Source organism: Dasypus novemcinctus (assembly GCF_030445035.2).
Source record: "Dasypus novemcinctus isolate mDasNov1 chromosome Y unlocalized genomic scaffold, mDasNov1.1.hap2 SUPER_Y_unloc_3, whole genome shotgun sequence".
In the NCBI taxonomy this organism is placed as follows: Eukaryota; Metazoa; Chordata; class Mammalia; order Cingulata; family Dasypodidae; genus Dasypus; species Dasypus novemcinctus.
Genome location: NW_027261979.1, coordinates 365390 through 384311, shown reverse-complemented (window position 1 = coordinate 384311; position 18922 = coordinate 365390). Strand labels below are relative to the sequence as shown.

The 18922-nt window shown below is 35.5% G+C and overlaps 1 pseudogene; it reads left to right on the top strand.

Moving 5' to 3' along the window:
• LOC139438620 (lysine-specific demethylase 6A-like) overlaps positions 1–18922 on the top strand; it is a 65808-nt pseudogene that overhangs the window by 7127 nt on the left and 39759 nt on the right.

Sequence of the window (18922 nt, the reverse complement as noted above, 5' to 3'; positions counted from 1 at the left end):
ATTATTTTTTAAATTATCTTTCTTAAAATTAAAAAGGATCATGCAAAATGTAACATTAAAAAGCATAAGAGGTTCCCATATATCCCACTCCCAACCCTCCATCCCTTTCAATTTTTTAACTGTATATTTTTGAAGATACCTAGATCATAGAAAATGTTACATTAAAAAACATAGGAGCTTCCCATACACCCCACTCCCCACCCGTCCAACCCCATCAAATTTTTAAATTGTATTTTTTGAAGATACCTAATCAGAGAAAATGTTACATTCAAAAGTATAACAGGTTCCCATATACTCCCCACCCCCTCATCCCACTCCTCCCACGTCAACAACCTCTTTGATCATCATGGCACATTCACTGCATTTGTTGAATACATTTTGGAGCACTGCTGCTCCACATGTAAAGTGGTTTACATTATAGATTGTACTCTCACCCAGGACATTCAGTGGATTATAGCAGGATGTGTAATGTCCAGCATCTGTTCCACAATATCATTTAAGATGACTCCAAGTCCCAAAAATGCCCCCATATTACAACTCCTCTTCCTTCTCCCTGCTCTCAGCAACTATTGTGGCCACTTTCTCCACATCAATACTACAATTTCATCCATTGCCGGTCACAATAGTCCCATAGCACAATATCAATAAGTCAACTCTAATCCATATTTTATTCCACTGTCCTGTGGAAACTGGGTTGGTAATGTCCACTCCACCTCTATATTGAGAGGGGGCTTAGATTCCACATCGATGTTGATTGCAATTCTGCTTGCAGTTGTAGGCACGCTCGGTTCCCTGGTATGGTGGTTGACCATCTTCACCTGCCTGTTAGCTGACCTGGGAATGTCCAACAAACCAGAGGAGTTGCCCAGAGGCTCAGGGCCCAGCTGGCATATGGGCAATTCAGAGATTCAAGTCTCCTGAGTATTCAACAACCCTAGCAACAACCACAGGTTCAGTAAAAGTATCAGAAGAGGCATGTGTAGAAAGGACATGTTGGAATCCAATGCCATCAAACTCAGGCACATGAATTCCAAAGTAGGATCCACTGACATGGCACTGAACTCCAGAGATGAAAGACAAAATGTCAAAGACAAAGCTTTATAATATTCTTCATTTTTTAATACTGGAATTTATGGCAGATGGCTCATACCTTCTTTTAAAAGTTATTTTGGCTATTTGGGGCCCTTTACTCTTCCAAATAAATTAGATTATTGGAATTTTGATTTATGCAAAAAGGATTATTAAGATTTTGATTGGAATTGCATGGCTCTCTAAATCAGTTTGGATAGAATTATCATCTTAACAATATTTAGATTCTAGTCCATGAATATGGAATGTCCTTCCATTTATTTTAGTCTTCAGTTTCTTGTAGCAAAGTTTTGTAATTTTCTGAATACAGGTTCTTTATGTACTTGGATAACTTTAATCCTCAAGATTTGATTCTTTTAGCCATTATTAAAAATGGATTTTTTTTCTGATTTCTGCCTCAGATTGCATTTCAGAAGCATATAGAACAGCTATTGATTTTTGCATATTAATCTTATATCCCACCACTTTATTGAACTCATCTATTAATTCTAGAAGCTTTGTTGTGGATTTTTAAGGATTCTCTAAGTATATGATCATATCGCAAGGGAATAGTGAAAGTTTTACTTCTCTCTTTCCTATATTTGTGCCTTTTTATTTCTTATCTAGCCTAATTGCTCCCATTCAATTTTCTAGCACACAATTCAATAATAATGGTGAGAGTGGGCATCCTTGCCTTGTTCCTGATCATGGTAGGAAAGCTTTCAGTCTTTCTACGTAGAGTACAATACTAGTTGTAGGTTTTTCCTACAAGCCCTTTCCTTTATTGAGAAAGCTTCTTTTTATCCCTATCTTTTGGAGTGTTTTCATCAAGGAAGTGTGTTATATTTTGTCAAATGCCTTTTCTACATCAATTGAGAGGATCATATGTTTCTTTTTCATCAAATTTTCAGTGTGGTTAAATACACTAAATGATTGTCATGTGTTGAACTGCCCTTACATACCTTGGATAAAACCCACTTGTGATGTGTGATTCTTTTTAATGTGCTTTTGGAGTCCGTTAGCAGATACACTTTAATTTATACTTCCTAATCTTCATTTTTAAACTCTTCTCCAAGTCTCTGGTCCATGTTTGTTTGGTTTTTTTTTTTTTTTTTTCCCTTTCTGACTGCAGAACTCTCTTTAGTATCTTTTGTATTTCTTGTCCTTTAGTAAGATATTCTGTCAGTTTTTGTTTGTCTGTGAATTCTTTGAACTCACCCCCCAGTACGTGGAAAAATTTTAATGAGTAAACCTAGAAGTGAAAAATCACGCAGAAGGCTTTGTTAATCAGGACCCCAGTGCCTCACTGGTCGGTACTTTTCATATTTCAGAGGGATTAATGAGAACTAGAACAGTGAGCACATTGCCAAATGTGTTTTCTGACAAATAACAGATAGGGTGCACTCCAGGGAATATTGTGGTCTTCCCTGGGAAGGCTGGACACTTTCTTGAGGACTGGCACATAGACCTTGCAAAGTAGTGCCCAGGGAGAATTGTGGTCTTCCCTGGGAAAGCTGGACACTTTCTTGAGGACTGGCACATAGACCTTGCAAAGTAGTGCCCAGGGAGAATTATGGTCCTCCCTTGGAAGGCTGGACACTTTCTTGAGAACTGGCACATAGACCTTGCAAAGTAGTATCCAGGGAGAATTGTGGTCCTCCCTTGGAAGGCTGGGCACTTTCTTGAGGACTGGCACATAGACCTTGCAAAGTAGTGCCCAGGGAGTATTGTGGTCTTCCCTGGGAAGGCTGGACACTTTCTTGGGGACTGGCACACAGACCTTGCAAAGTAGTGCCCAGGGAGTATTGTGGTCTTACCTGGGAAGGCTGGACACTTTCTTGGGGACTGGTGCACAGACCTTGCAAAGTAGTGCCCAGGGAGGATTATGGTCCTCCCTGGGAAGGCTGGACACTTTCTCAGGAATTAACACGTGAACCTTGGGAAGTACTGCCCAGGGAGTTTTGTGTTCCTTCCTGGGAAAGCTGGACACTTCCTTGGGAACTGACGCAGCCCCCTCAAGTTGGCATCTATCGTATCAATTTCATTGATTATGAGCCAAATGAAAGGGACAGGCCCTGGTCAGGACAGTGAAGTCCACCCTGGCAGAGGGTGCTCTGCACAGGTGTTGCTTTCACTCAAGACTCTGGTTTTGGCTGCTGACTTGGGGCTTCCCAGCCTGAGATAGATGTTGGGGAGTTTTTATTAAGACTCTTCTATTTCTCTCTTATTTTGTGAGTCTCTTCAATGATGATTTCATCTTTTCACTGATTGTGGAATTCTTGTCTCTCAATCTAATTGTCAAGATAAACTTATTAAACTAGATATGTATATACAAATTTATTTTTCATCCATTTGGGACTCTGGCCAGAGGTGGGCCAGGTATGTTGGTGTGTCCCCTGGAGAGCCAGGTATGTCAGTGGGTCCCCAATTTGGTGAGCTCATATCTACATCATAAAGGATTATGATGTAGCAGTTGGACCCCTGTTTGTAGACAATCCTTTCCCTATTTTATATGCTCCCAAATATTAACCAAAGTTTATAAATAAATAAATAAATGTCATGCATGTCTTTCTTATGCTTGAGTTAATTGAATAATTATATCAATCTCTCTCTCTCTACTCATATATCTATATAGAAAGCTTTTATCTAGCAGAAAATTATGGCATAATTGGCAGGATTCAATTACTATTACATTAGCAGGATGACTCTTTTCTAGCACTCTCAGGTAACAGAGGGAAATCATGTTGAACCACCTGTGCAGGGAAAGGTTAACTCACAAATCAACATACTGCACTTGCAGAAGTGCTGAATAAGGTTGCACCAAGGAAGTCTTTGTTCTGGATAACAGAGTCTTGGGGGTGGGGGTCTTCCAGCAGCCATCTTGGGGGTTACTGATGTCCACGTGGACTCTTTGCCAGGTTCCAGTTCTATCTATTAATTCCCTATCTTACCAGCCTGCTTCATTCCCCCCCTCAGAGAGTTTTGCTGAAGGAAGATGTTCTTTCTTCTGTAGCTACTTCCTGCTGATTAGGGGCTCACAGACCCTACCTGACAAGGTGTAGAACTCTCCTGCTTCTCTATCTTGACTGGAGGAAGACGAATCTGGTATCCTGTATGAAGATGGATGAAGTCCCCATATGGCTAACAAGATGTTGATCCTGGGAAAAATAAACTTAATTAGAATTTTGAGCATATGTGGTCCTACTGAGAGGACACCGGACCACAGGAGTAGAAAAGGCCAGGTGTTTATAAAGGCTGCATTTCCCTGACATCCTTGGGTTTATTTTCCAGGTTTTGAATACTGTTTGGGACTATTTTAGAGTAATTTACATAGAGATTGCATTTTTCCTTAAGGAAAGGACAAACCCTTCCCTGTGCTGCAGTTAGCATTTTAAGTGTCCTATGATTTTGCATCACCATAGCTGCAAGAGAGTTTGCTTGCTGTTTTAGAGCTTTTAAGGCATGACTGGTTTCATTTATGCTGTTAGTTATTTCTAGGGAGTAATTGAAATAGATCATTAGATTTTGTATAGATTGCCAACCCCAATTTTCAACAGTGGCAGTTATGCCTAAAGCAGTTAAGAGAGGGATGAGAAGGGACACTGCCTTTTTCAAAAGAAAACAGGCAAGGATTTTTAAGGGATGTTTGGTTTGTTCTCCCCTAGCAGTAGACTTTGAGCTAGAGTTAGTGGAAACAGCTGATTTTGATACAGACACTATTTAGCTTTTGTTCTCAAAGAGGCATGTCAGGCCATCCAATGACTGGCACTTGTACATTCCACAAGGTGCTTTTGGTGAGCTGGCACTTTCCTGGACCGATGATTTCATTCAGGATTAGTGCACCAAGCTGAATATTCCATTAACTTGAATAAGGGCTATGAGGGAGACCTGGGCTAAGCACATTCATTAGTTACTTAGAAAATGATGTTTACCAGGACTTTTAACATGTTTAATGTCCCTCTGCACAGGATCTAATAGAAAAGATAACACTGTAATCATCAGGCATATATTTAGAACAGGATACAGGTACAATACTTAATGCTAATTAATGTACTACTAAATGCATAAGTTTCTCTTTGAACTCCAATTAATAAATTCAAGTTTCAGATTGGCAATACCTTACATGTTATCTCTCCACAGGAGCCGGCCATAATGCCAATTTGCAATTAAGCTCTACTTGCAGAACTCTGGTTAACTATGGCTTCACTTGATATGTCTTTCACACAGTGAGCAAGCCACAATATTGTTGATCCTAGAGAGAAACTAAGAAGGTAATTTCAGTATTTTACTGGCCTGATACATAGCATTCTTTGACACTATGAAACAGTGCAAGTTTGGAGGTGGTATCCATGGCACGTTTTGCTATATTGAGCCCCCATTGGCTGCTTCAGGAGTTTGAAACTGCAACATAGTTTTCATCAACTTCAGAAGCACAACCAGAGATATAGTAAATATCTTTCTTGTTTGAGGGGTCAGTGACCAATCTAGTGAATAACTCATATAGAGAGGGAACCTGCAATGTATTCAAGGCCTGGTTTGAATGTACAAGAGAGTTTGACAATGCTGAAGTCTATCTCTTGATTTTTGTATACCTTAAACATTTCCAGTGCAATGTGTTACATATCAAATGAACTTAACTTTTTATTACTTTGCTTTTTACTCCTACACTTTTACTAGGAAGATTTTATTTTACTTTAGCAGTAGAAGCAAATTATTTTTTCCATTTTTAAAATGAAAACTGAAGCTACCCAATGGAATTAAGGTAACTTGTTATTATTACCCCTTGAATATGTACATCGAGGAGAATTTTAGGCAGGTTTCATTGCTATGAAGTAACTTTTTGCCATTAATATCAATCTAGGTTTTAAACTGAGAAGTTTAAGGTTTATGTCCTCATTTCTTTAAGGAGACATGACATGAGGTTCCTGGGCCTCAGATTTATCTGTTTTCTTTTTTTACAGTGATTTAAATAGAATTCAGGATTCTATGCAGAGGCTGCTCTTAGCTATACTGTGGTCATGTGGACCAGCAGTAAGCACAGTTTCTGATTCCTACGAGACTCCTAAGGGGAGTTTGCCAATAGGCTAGAGACTTAGAGCGTGGTGGGTATCTGAAGAGAGACTTCAGTTCCCCTCATGGAAGATACTGATGTGAATTTTTACAGTACATCAAAAGGTAAGGAAACATTAGTTCATAGGGAGGGGATTAGTGTCCAGAGTACAGTCTTGGGTCAATAAAGGGCTGTAAAAGTGAATTCTTGTGTATGGCTTGGTGGTGTGTTGGACTAGGAGGTAGGATTTTCTTGGAATGCAGGAAGGTTTGATGGCCCAAAAGTAATGAGGGCCTTTATCTACTCCATTCCCACTGTGATATGGCTCATTCCTGGGGAGAGATATGGTACCTTCCACAGGTAGGCAGTTTGCTCAGTCGATCAGAATGGAGCCACAGCATTATGACCTAGTAACCATGAAAAACCTCTAACTGAGGTCTCAATACATCACTCTCAGCATTGGATAGAACATTTGGACAAAGGATCAGTAAAGAAATAGAGAGCTTGAATGGTATGATAAATGGACTAAAACCAATAGATATGTACACAACATTGCATCCCCAAAGAGCAGGATATGCCTTCTTCTCAAGTGCTCATTGTTCTCTCTCCAGGATAGACCATATATTGACTCATAAAGCAGATCTAAATAAACTTAACAGTATTTATACAAAGTTCTTTGTCTGATTGTAATGGAATAAAGTTGGAAATCAACTATAGGCAGCAAAAAGGAAAATTCACAAATATATGGAAGTTAAACAATGCACTCTTAATCAGTTGGTCAAAGAAGAAATTGTGAAAGAAATAAAATATTTTGAGATGAATGAAAATGAGAATACAACATAGCAGAACCTATGGAATGCAGCAAATGCAGTTCTGAGAGGGAAATTTATAGCCCTCAGTGCTTACATTAAAAATAAAAGAGTTGAAATCAGGGACCTAACTACACATTGAGAGCAACTAGGTGAAGAATAGCAAACTATTCACAAAGCAGAAGGAATGAAATAACAAAGAGCAGAGAAGAAATAAAACTGAGAATAAAATCAATAGAATTAACAAGCCTAAAAGTTGGTTTTTCAAGAAAATTGATAAGCCCTTAGCTAGACTGACAAGAAAAGAGAGATGGTGAAAAGTCAAATTTGAAATGAAAATGGGGACATTACTATTGACCCCACAGAAATAAAAGAGATCATAAAAGAATACTATAAACTGCTATACACCAACAAAATAGACAATGTAAATGAAATGGAAATTTTTCTAGGAAAATACAAACAGCCTGTACTGGCCCTAGAAGAAATAGAAGACCTCAGCAAACCAGGCCCAAGTAAAGATATTGAAATAGTCATCACCCAACTACCCAAAATGAAAAGTCCATTACCAGAGGGCTTCACAGATGAATTCTACCAAGCACTCTAAGAACATTTAATATCAGTCTTACTCAAACACTTCCAAAAATTGATAAGGAAGGAATGCTACCAAAATCATTCTTAAAGCCAACATAATCTAATACCAAAGTTAGATAAAGACACTGTGCAAAAACCAAATTACTGACCTCTATCCCTAATAAATAATGAGGCAGAAATCAATAAAATGCTCTCTAAACAAGCCCAACAGCACATTAAAAGAATTAGTCATCCTGATCAAATGGGTTTTGTACCAGACATGAAAGGGTGGTTCATCACAAGAAAATTAATCACCATAACATACCACTTTAATAAATCAAAGGAGAAAATTCCCATGATAGTCTTGGTTAAAGCCAAAGAAGTGTTTGACAAAAGACAGCATTCTTGCTTGATAAATATACCTTTAAAGATAAGAATTGAAGGATATTTTCTCAACATGATAAAGAGCATGCATGAAAAACCCACAGCTGAACAAGTAGAGCAAGAAAAAGAAATAAAAGGCATGAAAATTGAAGAAGAAATAAAACTTTTACTCTTCACTAATGATACAGTCATGAGAAATCTACAATAAAACTTCTAGAAACGGGCTCAGGAGGATGGAAGATAACATATAAAAATCTGTAGGGTGTAACAAATTAACACCAATGGAAAAATGTTGGTAATGGGGGAAAATGTGAAAGGGCTGGAAGTGGAATATATGGGAATCCCTTGTATTTCTGATGATGTAACATTTACATAATCTAAAGCTCCTTTAAAAATAAGGAATATTAACATTAAAAAATCTGTAATATTGTACACTAGTAAAGAGCATTTTGGGGAGGAAGTCAGGGTAAAAAACTGTGTTTACAATAGTGACCAAAAGAATCAAATATTTAGGAATAACTTAAAGAAGGACATAAAGCATTTACTTAGAAAATCATAATGCATTACTAAAAGCAATCAAAGTAGATCTAAATACATTGATGAATACTCTGTGTTCATTGATTGGAAGATTAATTATCACTGAGATTTAAATTCTACCCAAATGGTATACAAATTCAACGCAATCATGATAAAAATTCCAACATCCTTATTTAAAGAAATGGAAAAGGAAAACCCAAATATCAAATTTATTTGGAATGGTAAGGGGCCTTGAGTAGCCAGAAACATCCTAAAAGCTACAGTGGTAAAAATGTTGTATTTGCATAAAAATAGACAAACCAATAGAACAGAATTGATGGATCAGAAACAGACCCATTCATCTATGGTCAAAAGAATTTTGATAAGGCTAAGCCAACCCAGGTCAATCATAACAGTCTGTTTTAAAAATTGTGTTGGGCGATCTGAATATCCATATCCAAAGGAAAACAAAAGAGGACCTCTATCTCATACATTATACAATAATTAACTCATCTCTTAGTTATTACAGAAATATTGAGGGAAAAACAGTAAAGCATTTGCTTTGTCAGTGAAGTGGAATCATGGTTTAACTGATCTGCCTGTGGTTCATGCAGCTATAATAGCTTAGGTACTAGTGATAGTGTACAAGCCACTTTAAGTCTTTGTTTTGTCAAGTAAGTTTTTTAATCAAAACAATTTTATTGTTACATATTAATAAAGTATAAATCCATCCAAAGAGTGCAATCAGTGGTATCTGGTTTAATCATATATTTGTGCATTCATCACCCCAATCATTCCCAGAGCACTTTCATTTATTCCAATTAAAAAAAAACTCACCTCTCAATCTCTCTATGTCTTGCCTGCCCTCCGTAGCTGCTATTCATTTTCCTTATCTCTAGTATGTTTTTATTTATATTTTGTAAAAAAGAGTTTTATATATGCAATATTCCCCATATTTGTGTTTTACGTGATAATTTACTTTACTGTACAGTCCTATGTGATAATTTTTAGCTTTCCTTCTAGTAATATACATGACCTTAGACTTTTCCTTTCAACAACTGTCATACCCATACAAGAGCACTGCTAGTTACAAACATCATGGTACTTTCACCATTTCTATTCATTTCCAACAATTTTCAAACAACCTTTTTACCAGTTCTGCACAGTAAACCTCAGCTTTCCATTCTCTACCCTCCTATTTTCTGGTGACCTATACTGTAATTAACTCTGTGAGTTTACACAGTACATTTATTTCATAATAGTGCAATCATATAGTATTTTTCCTTCTATATCTGGCTTTCTTCACTTAACATAATGTCCTCCTGTTTCATCCATGTTGTCATGAGCTTCACAGCTTCATCTCTTCTTACCATTTCATAATATTCCACCCTGTGTATACATCGCAATTTGTTTATCCACTCATCAGTTGAAGGACACCTGGGTTGTTTCCAAATTTTGGCAATTGTGAATAATGCTGCTGTGATGCCTGTTAGTGTCTTTGCTCTCAGTTCTTCCCAGTATATCCCTAGTAATAACACGGCTGGATCCCATGGCAAGTCTATATTCAGCTACCTTAGGAGGAGCCAAACATTCCTCCACAGTGGCTGTACCATTCTACATTCCCACCAACAGTGTAGAAGTGTTCCTAGCTCTCCACATCATCTCCAACATTTACAGTTTTCTGACTACTTAAGAACAGACAGTCAAATAGGTATGAAATGATATTTCATTATAGTTTTGATTGACATTTCCCTAATCACTAGTGATAAGTGTCTCTAACTTTTGAAGGACAGTTTTGCCAGATACAGAGTTCTTGGCTGGCAATTTTTCTTTTTCAGTACCTTAAATACATCTTACCACTTTCCTCTAAGCTCCATGGTTTCTGATGATAAGTCAGCAATTAATCTTACTGACTTTTCCTTGTATGTGATGCTTTGTTTTTATTCTTGCTGCTTTCACAACCCTCTTTTTATCTCTAATATTTGACATTTTGAATAGTTGGTGTCTCATGGTAGGTCTGTTTGGATTTATTCTGTTTGGGGTGCATTGCCCTTCTTGGATACTGATATTTTTGTCTTTTGTAAAGATTGGGAAGTTTTGGTCATTATTTCCTCAAATATTCTTTCTGCCCCTTTCCCAAATTCTCTTCTTCTGCAACACCAGTAATGTAAATATTTCAGAGTTTAGCTTTGTCATTCAGTTTTCTGGGACTCTGTTCTATTTTTTCCATTCTCTTTCTCTTCTCCTGTCTCTTCCATTTGAGATGTCCTGTCTTGGAATTACTAATTCTGTCTTTGAGGAGTTCAAGTCTGCTCTTACATGTCTCTAATGTATTTTTATTGTCATCCATTATGTCTTCCTTTCATTCCCATAAGCTGGTTACCTTTCTGTGTTGGCTTTCAAATTGTTCTTTATGTTCACCCAGTGTCTGTGCTCACCAGTGTTTTAATATTATTTATTTCATTAGTGGTATTTTCTTTAAATTCTTTGAACTGATTTAAGGGTTGTGTGATTATCAGTGATTAATTGTCTTAACTCCTATATCGGCTCAGGGTATTTGGTTAGTTCCCCACAACACGCCCCCTCCCCCCGCCACCCCACAGAATTTAAAGAATACTTTATTAGTTTCTATAATAAAACCCATGTAGATAAGACCAAACATATTTAATACAGTACATTACAATGGAAAAAGATTAAATTTAACATTTCTGCATCAATATGCTTGTTAATTTATGTATAATCCCAACTCACCATGTACAATTGGGATAGCTTTTCAAAAGTTGACAGCACAGCTGAAGTTTCCAAATGGCTAGTTCTTTATCTTGGGCCATCTTTTCCTGTTTCCTAGTATGGCTTGTAATGTCTTGCCAATGTCTAAGCAACTGAAAATGTTGGTGAATTTACTCTTATGGTCAATTTCTCTATTTTGCCTATGTATTTTTCCCCACAGCTCTTTGATATTTGGCTCAACTCTGTCTTTATAATTGCACAATTTAAGTTATCAGAATCAGACCACACACTCACTAGTGGTGTTCAGATTTTCTCCTCGGGTTAGAATACAGAGTGAACTGAGAACAGATTTGTTCATGCAATTTCCAGACCATCCAGGAGATGGTGCACGTGAATGCACCTCTCCAAGGAGGTGTTTCAGTCTGGGATTTTCTGTGTGGAGATTCAAAGCAGGCAAACTCTCCAAACTCTGAAGAAAAGCACCTCTATTCCCCTTTCTTTTTCCTTTGAAACTCCTGACAGAAAGAAAGACGTCTCTTCTCTCAGTCAGCTGTGGTAAGCCATGGATTTTACCCCAGTTTATAACTTGGAGATAGAGGAGGGGATCCCTTTCCAGTCACCATGGGGGCTTAGTAGCTCATTTTTGATGTTGTGGCTTCTTTGTCTCTGTCTCTCACCTTTTTGGGAGTTGTGTAATGCTGTCCTGGCCTGCTGAGCACCAAAACATTTCCTGCAGACAGCTTTGGGCTTTCTTTATTGTTTTCATGCGAGCTTTGAGCTCAGCTTGTTAGTTTGACTTCATCTTCCCACACTTTGCCAAGTATAATTTAAAGATAACATTTACCAGGTTTGCTTTTATTAGCTTTTCCTTTGTTTTGGAGTATACATCTTAAACTTTTGCTGTTGCAGTAGTGATTTTTAGTCTTAGTAGCATTTTTTGTTGAGGAAGAATTGTGGATAAATGGAATCATTTCGAGATTTCCTTGTAACCTTAAAAGAACATTCTTAGACCATATCTGTGGGAAATACAACATTTTAAACTCATAAAAGTTTATAAATAATTTCCTAGAATATTTTATTCCACAAAACTGCCTTTTTTCCCAATTTTAATTTTAACTATTTTTGTACCTTCATTAAATTTTGTAAGCTGTCATGGCATGTGTTATAATAATTTTTTTTGAAAGGGTTCTGGACCAATTAAGTATTTGTATAAAGAATACATAGTTTTCTGAATATTATAAAATAGGATGCAAATTAAATTATTTCTTTTGTAACAATAGGATATAGCAACTTATTAAAATGTCATATTCTGATGATACCTTGTGCTCATTGTGTTTTATTAGCTGATAGATATCTGAAACATGGCCTATTACCCATGCCTGATTAGAGTTAAAGAAATATCCAGTGATAAATTAAAATGAGCACTTTTACTATCAGTTATGTTTTTTTAGTGCTTGAAACTTTGATGATCATTATTATGATAATCCAAATTTACTAGCTAGTTCTTTGAAATAATATTCATTTGTTTTATTTGACTTCATTGTTTCACTAAATCATGGCCATGAATTTGTTGGTTTTTGTGTAAAGATTTAAGCATTTTGTTTTTCTCCAATTCCTTCTTTTCTTTCTAATCTTTAAAGGAAATATCATTCTGCAGTGGAAGCCTATAACAACTTTTGATGACAGAAAACCTTCCTTCACAAGTAAAAGCTATGGTATTATAACAGTTAGGTATATAAAATTTACTTTTAATTATACATTAATGTGAGGAGGTTTCTCTTCTGATGAACAATATTTATTTACCCTTCTCCTTCAAAGGCAATTTTCATTAGAAATCTTTTTTTAATGTTTATAGTTGACATATTTTGCTATTTTCTTTGTCTCTAACATAACATGCATGTCAAATGTGTGATTTATGTGTTATGTTTTTCCATTCTTTATCCATTGTTGGTGTAATTAATCTGAACCCATCAAATATCCATCTACAATGCTTCCTACAGCAAATCCTTTGAAATTCCCAAATTTATCCCCCAACACTTGACCACAGGAGGAATTAAAGTACTTCCTTGAGCTTACCATGCTTGGAAGCTAGAGGTACTAAAATTATTCACATAGCCTTTGTGTGGGTGTTAAATTTTTTTCATAGTTTGTTGAAATGTAAATTATAGGAAACACGACTATAAATTACAAAATATCTAACACTGTAGCTTTTCAAAGCAGTTTGTTCTCAAATGTAAGATAAAGGAGGAATGCTAGCCGTAAGAATTCTCTCTTTATCTGTCAGACGTTAGTACTCATATTCCCAACTGTTTATTTTGTTGCTTAGCTGTCTTGGAGATATTTAATATTTGGGTGCCTTGTTGTTTTTGTTGAGTGCTTTTTATATTTTCTTTTTTCAGTTTTTTTCTTTTTTATTGTTTTTTTTTAAATGTTACATGAGCTAGTAGTTCATTCATAATTTTTAACCAATTATGGAATTATGAATGTTTTCATAATGTATATATGTTGTTTGTACTTTCAAAAACAGTTAAGAATATTCCTTTTTCTTCATATTAATGTATATCAAATGAATGATTTTGATGTAAGTATTATGATATGAAATGGAGGAATATCTTAAGTTTTTTTTCAATTAAACCTCTAGAAATGTTTATTAGGACACTAGAAACATTTGTATGTTCATTGTTAGTTAAGGAAATGAAGTGTTGACTGTAGAATAGACAGGTCATTCATTCTAATAAAATTTTAATGCAAATTATTCTTTTAAGTATTTATGAATTCCTGCTTTACTGAAAAAAATGTGTCATAAGAAAAATGCACATACCTTTGAAACTAAAGAAATAGATTGAATGATTTTGGTATCATCTGTGTCTGAATATCCATTATATTAGACTATAAACTATATTTCAGAGCATATAAAAGGAAGCTTTTGGTGCTTTTATAACTACATTCTTTGATGAACATAAGTATACTTTCCTACTTGATTTTATTTGTATATTGAGCCTCCTTGGCTGTTTGCCAATGACACAAACATTTCCCTTTAGGTCTCAGTTTCATCAGGTCTTTTTCTTATTAATAGTAACAAGAGAATTAAAGGAAGAGCAAGGAAGAATACAAATGTATTGTTGTCTTACTAATATATAGTTTCATAATCCATGTTTTCTGTAGCATAGCTACCATTTTAAAAATAGAAATAAGGGATATTTATTTTATATATCCTATATAATTAGAGGTGAAATTTAATTTATTCACAACTGAAATATTGCTTCTTATTTAATTTGATGGTTTCATATATACTACTACATCATCCAGTCTTTTGATTGACCATGTAGTATAGCCAGAATTGTAAGTATTTATTAAGCAAAAATTTGGGCACTTTCCTATAACTTTGATAGTTTCCAATTTTGGCTTTGTAATTCAAGCTAAATTAATAAATTCACTGAAATATTTTAATTTTACTGCTTCATATTCTTAAAACTAGAACAATATTTGTATCAGGGATAATTGCTTTTAATGTTTTTATTTTAGATTTGATGCATCATAGATCTACTAGGAGACAAAGTCACTAAGGAAAGCAATGCTATTCAATATCTGCAAAGGTCTCTGGAGACAGAGCTTAATTCTGGCCAATCTTGTTACTTCCTTGGAAGGTGATACTTACTAGATACTGTGTGTGCCTTTGTTTATTTCTGCTTGAGAGTTGATTTTCAGTCTAAAATGTTATGTAGTATAATCTGGCCAGTGACTCAATATTTTAAGTACATTAAAACAAAAGATTTCAGGAGTGGATATTAGGCAAGTGGTTGAGCTTTCCATGTGGAAGATACTGAGTTTAGTTGCTAGTGCCTAAAAAAAGAAAGAAAGAAAGAAAGAAAACAACAAGCAAAAAATAACCGGAAAAAAACCCAACAACCTAGGAGAGCTGATGCGGCTCACTAGCAGAGTGCTGGCTTCCCACATATGAGGTCTCAGGGTCAGGTTCAATCTGATATCTAAATAAATAAATAAATAAATAAATAAATAAATAAATAAGATTTCTGGGAGGTAAAATTGATACCAGCTTTGTTTGTACTTTCTAATAGGATGAATTGCTTTTAGTGAGTCATTTCTTACTTTCCTCATTAAATTTTGTTTTCATCCTACTAGAATTGCTGGTTTCTAAAAAATCTTTGTCCTTTCAGAAATCACTTGTATGATTTTTCTATTAAATAATTACATTCACTCTGATTTCTATCATTTCTTAATATATTTACATAAAAGAAAAGAGAATTGATTTCTTTATAGCCAGAAGACTGTTAGTAGCTTGAAGAAACTTGTTTTTTAATTGTGATTACCAGTTTTGCACCTTACTGTGGAAATACGTGCATTAAGCATATATCTCAGCCACAGTTCTACTTGAAATCTTAAATTGAGAAAATGGGTTTGCCTGGAAAGTTCATGTAATAATAGATTTTTGCAATCCAAAATAACTTGGCCTTTCCTTACTTGGAGTATTGAAGTAAGAATCCTAAAGTTTCAGTCTTCTCAGATATCACTATTATTATTTTTTTCTGCTTGTATACCTGCATATATAATGTAGATGAAGCTGATAGATTATGTGTTTTATTACCATCAGATTGTATTTTGGTATGGTGGAAAGATCAGTGCCTGAGAGCTAAGATTTGGATTCAAGTTATGAGTTTACCACAGACTATTTGTGTAATTATTGATTTTCCATATAAACCAGTTGATATCTTAATTTTCATTAACCTATTAAATGAGAAAATTAGATTTAATCTCCCAAGTTCCATTGTACAAGTTATTAAGGTGAATTTTAAATTCCCCGGAAGTTGCCTCAGCTCCCAAACACCTATCCAATTTGAACATATTTCCAACTTTGCTATTTCTTTTGACGTTTTGCCACAAGTGCTATATCTATTTATCCATCCATCCATCCATCCGTCCATTTTCTAAACATTTGAGAATGGATTGTGTACATTATGCTCCTTGAAGATATAATACTCTCATATGGAACAAATATCTTCAATTATGTAACCATCCAAGTGCATTTAATCAAGTTGAAGTAATTTAACATCGATATAAACTTTACAGGGTTTTTTAAATTTTTAATTTATTTTTTTAAAAGAGATATAGATCACACAAAATGTTACATTAAAAAATGTAAGAAATTCCCATATACCTACTCCCCACATCCCCCACTCTTCCAACATCAACAATTTCTTTCATTAGGACTTTACAATCTTTATATGCCACTGATTTCATTTGTCCCAATAATGTTCTTTGGAACCTTTCCTCCTCCTTTCTTAGTTTCCATCTAGGATCAAGTTTTGCACTTAATTGTCATTGTCTCTTTAGTTGCTGTTTCCTTTTCTTTTATTGTGAGAACATACATATAATATAAATGTTCCTATCTCAGCCACTCCCAAGCATACCATTCAGTGGGATTAATCACATTTGCAGTATTGCTAAAGCCTCACCCTTTCATTCCTAAAACTTCCCCTTCTTCCCTGATGGACATCCTGAATCCCTGTGTGTTAACTCACCATTACCCCTGACTCTCATCCCTAGCACCCATTCTCTCAATTCTGTTGCTCTAAATGTATATAATTTATGTAGTTACTATGGGCTTAAATTTAACATCCTAAACCTTTTAACAAACACTTGTTTAGATACCGCCTTAATTTCAATAATTTATGCAGTGTTTCTGTACCTCTCAATTCCCCCACCTTTATGAAGTTATTATCACAAGGCACATGTTTTTATACATTATGACTTACCTTACAGTCATATATTTACTTTTTAATTCATTTAGGAAAAAAAAGTGAAGTTACAAACCAAAAAATACTATCAACCTGGTATTTACATATACCCATGTTGTTACCCTACAGGAAATCTGAAATCTCCATTTCTTCATGTGGCTTAATTTTATTGTGTAATATCTTTGCCTTTCAACGTACATATTCATCTGCACTTTGTATATGGCTGATCTCCTCTAGTTTTTGCTTATCAAGGTGTCTATCTTAAATCTCTCCCTCTTTTCTTAAAATAAATTTTACTTATTTTTCATTGTGTAAAATATGTAAAACTTATATTAACCATTTTTCATTGGTCAACCCTTAGGTAATAAGTACGTCAACAATTTTATGTAACTTTTACCACTCTGTTTCTAGACTGTTTTCATCATACCAAATTGCTATTCAAGTTTTAGAAAGGTTCAAGATGACTTCATATCTTGCAGGCAATCTATTGATCAATCAGAAGCAAGTGTAGATACCTGGTGTTCAATAGGGTAAGTCTATTTAAGAAGTTTAGTTGATAGACAAGGAATATTCACTGATAATACTATATAATTTGTAATATAAAATCAAGTAGTCATATTTAGTCAGCTATTCTTCATTTCTCTTTCCACTGTACTGTATCAGCAGCAAAACCAGCCTATGGATGCCCTACAGGCACCTATTTGTGCTGTACAATTAGATTATGGGCATTCTGCAGCCTGGATGGATCTCAGCATTCTGTATGCATTCTGCAGCCAACCTCAGGATGCCATTAAATGCCATTTAAATGCAAGTAGAAGCAAATATTGTCATAATAGCTTTGCCCTTGCAGGAAGATTTAAATATTTACAGGTATTATTTTAAAATAGCTTATTTTAAAAGACACATTTTTCTCCATGATACACAGTCAGGAGGAGGGTGGCTGGAATATTTGTTTAGCTGTGCTTTTATTTCAATAACTTGTTTTCTTATTTTGTAATAGTTTGTGGTATTATTTTATTTTTATATTTTAAATAAGATATGGTATTTTTTTAAAATACATTTTTCCACATTTACATTTTTGCTGGGTAAGAATTTACTTAATTTGTCTGTACATTGTTTACTTTTTAAGTTGTGATAATTTTGTTCTTTTTTCTTTTATTTACTTATTTTAATGTTACATTAAAAAAATATGAGGTCCCCGTATAACCTCCACCCCACTTACCCCAGCCCTCCCACATCAACAACCTCTTTCATTATCATGGCACATTCATTGCATTTGGTGAATGCAATGGTTTACATTGTAGTTTACACTCTCACCCGGTCCACCCAGGGGCCATGGCAGGACCTACAATGTCCAGCAACTGCCCCTGCAGTACCACCCAGGACAATTCCAAGTCCTGAAAATGCCCCCACATGATATCTCTTCTTCCCTCTCCCTACCCATAGTGGCTACCATGGTTGCTTTCTCCACATCAATGCTACATTTTCTTCCATTACTAATCACAATAGTTCCAGAATAGAATAACAGTAAGTCTACTCTAATGCATACTCTGTTCTTCCATTCTGTGGACCCTGGGATGTTTATGTCCGCTCCACCTCTATAATCAAGAGGGGGTTAGATTCCACATGGATGATGGGTGCAGTTCTCCTGCTTGCAGTTGTAGGCACTCTTGGCTCCCTGATGTGGTGGTTGACTTTCTTCACTTCCTTTTAGGCGGCTGGAGTAAGTTCATTAAACCAGATGGTAGGAGTTGCAAGTCTGTTGAGGTTCAGGGCCTGGCTATCACATGGACAGTTGAGAGATTCAGGTCCCCTGAGTATACACTAAACCCCAGCACCAACCACAGTCTGGTAAAAGTTACCAGATAGGCTTGTGAATAAAGATCACATCTGAGTGTTCCATCACACTCAGGAACACATTTTAAAGAAACAAACACAATTTGTTACTTGTGCTTGAAATTGTGTGAAGATGCCTGTGAGAACTCTGTAAAAGAGTTCAGCTTTGTTCTCATATTCACAAAGTATATTCTGCCTGGTCT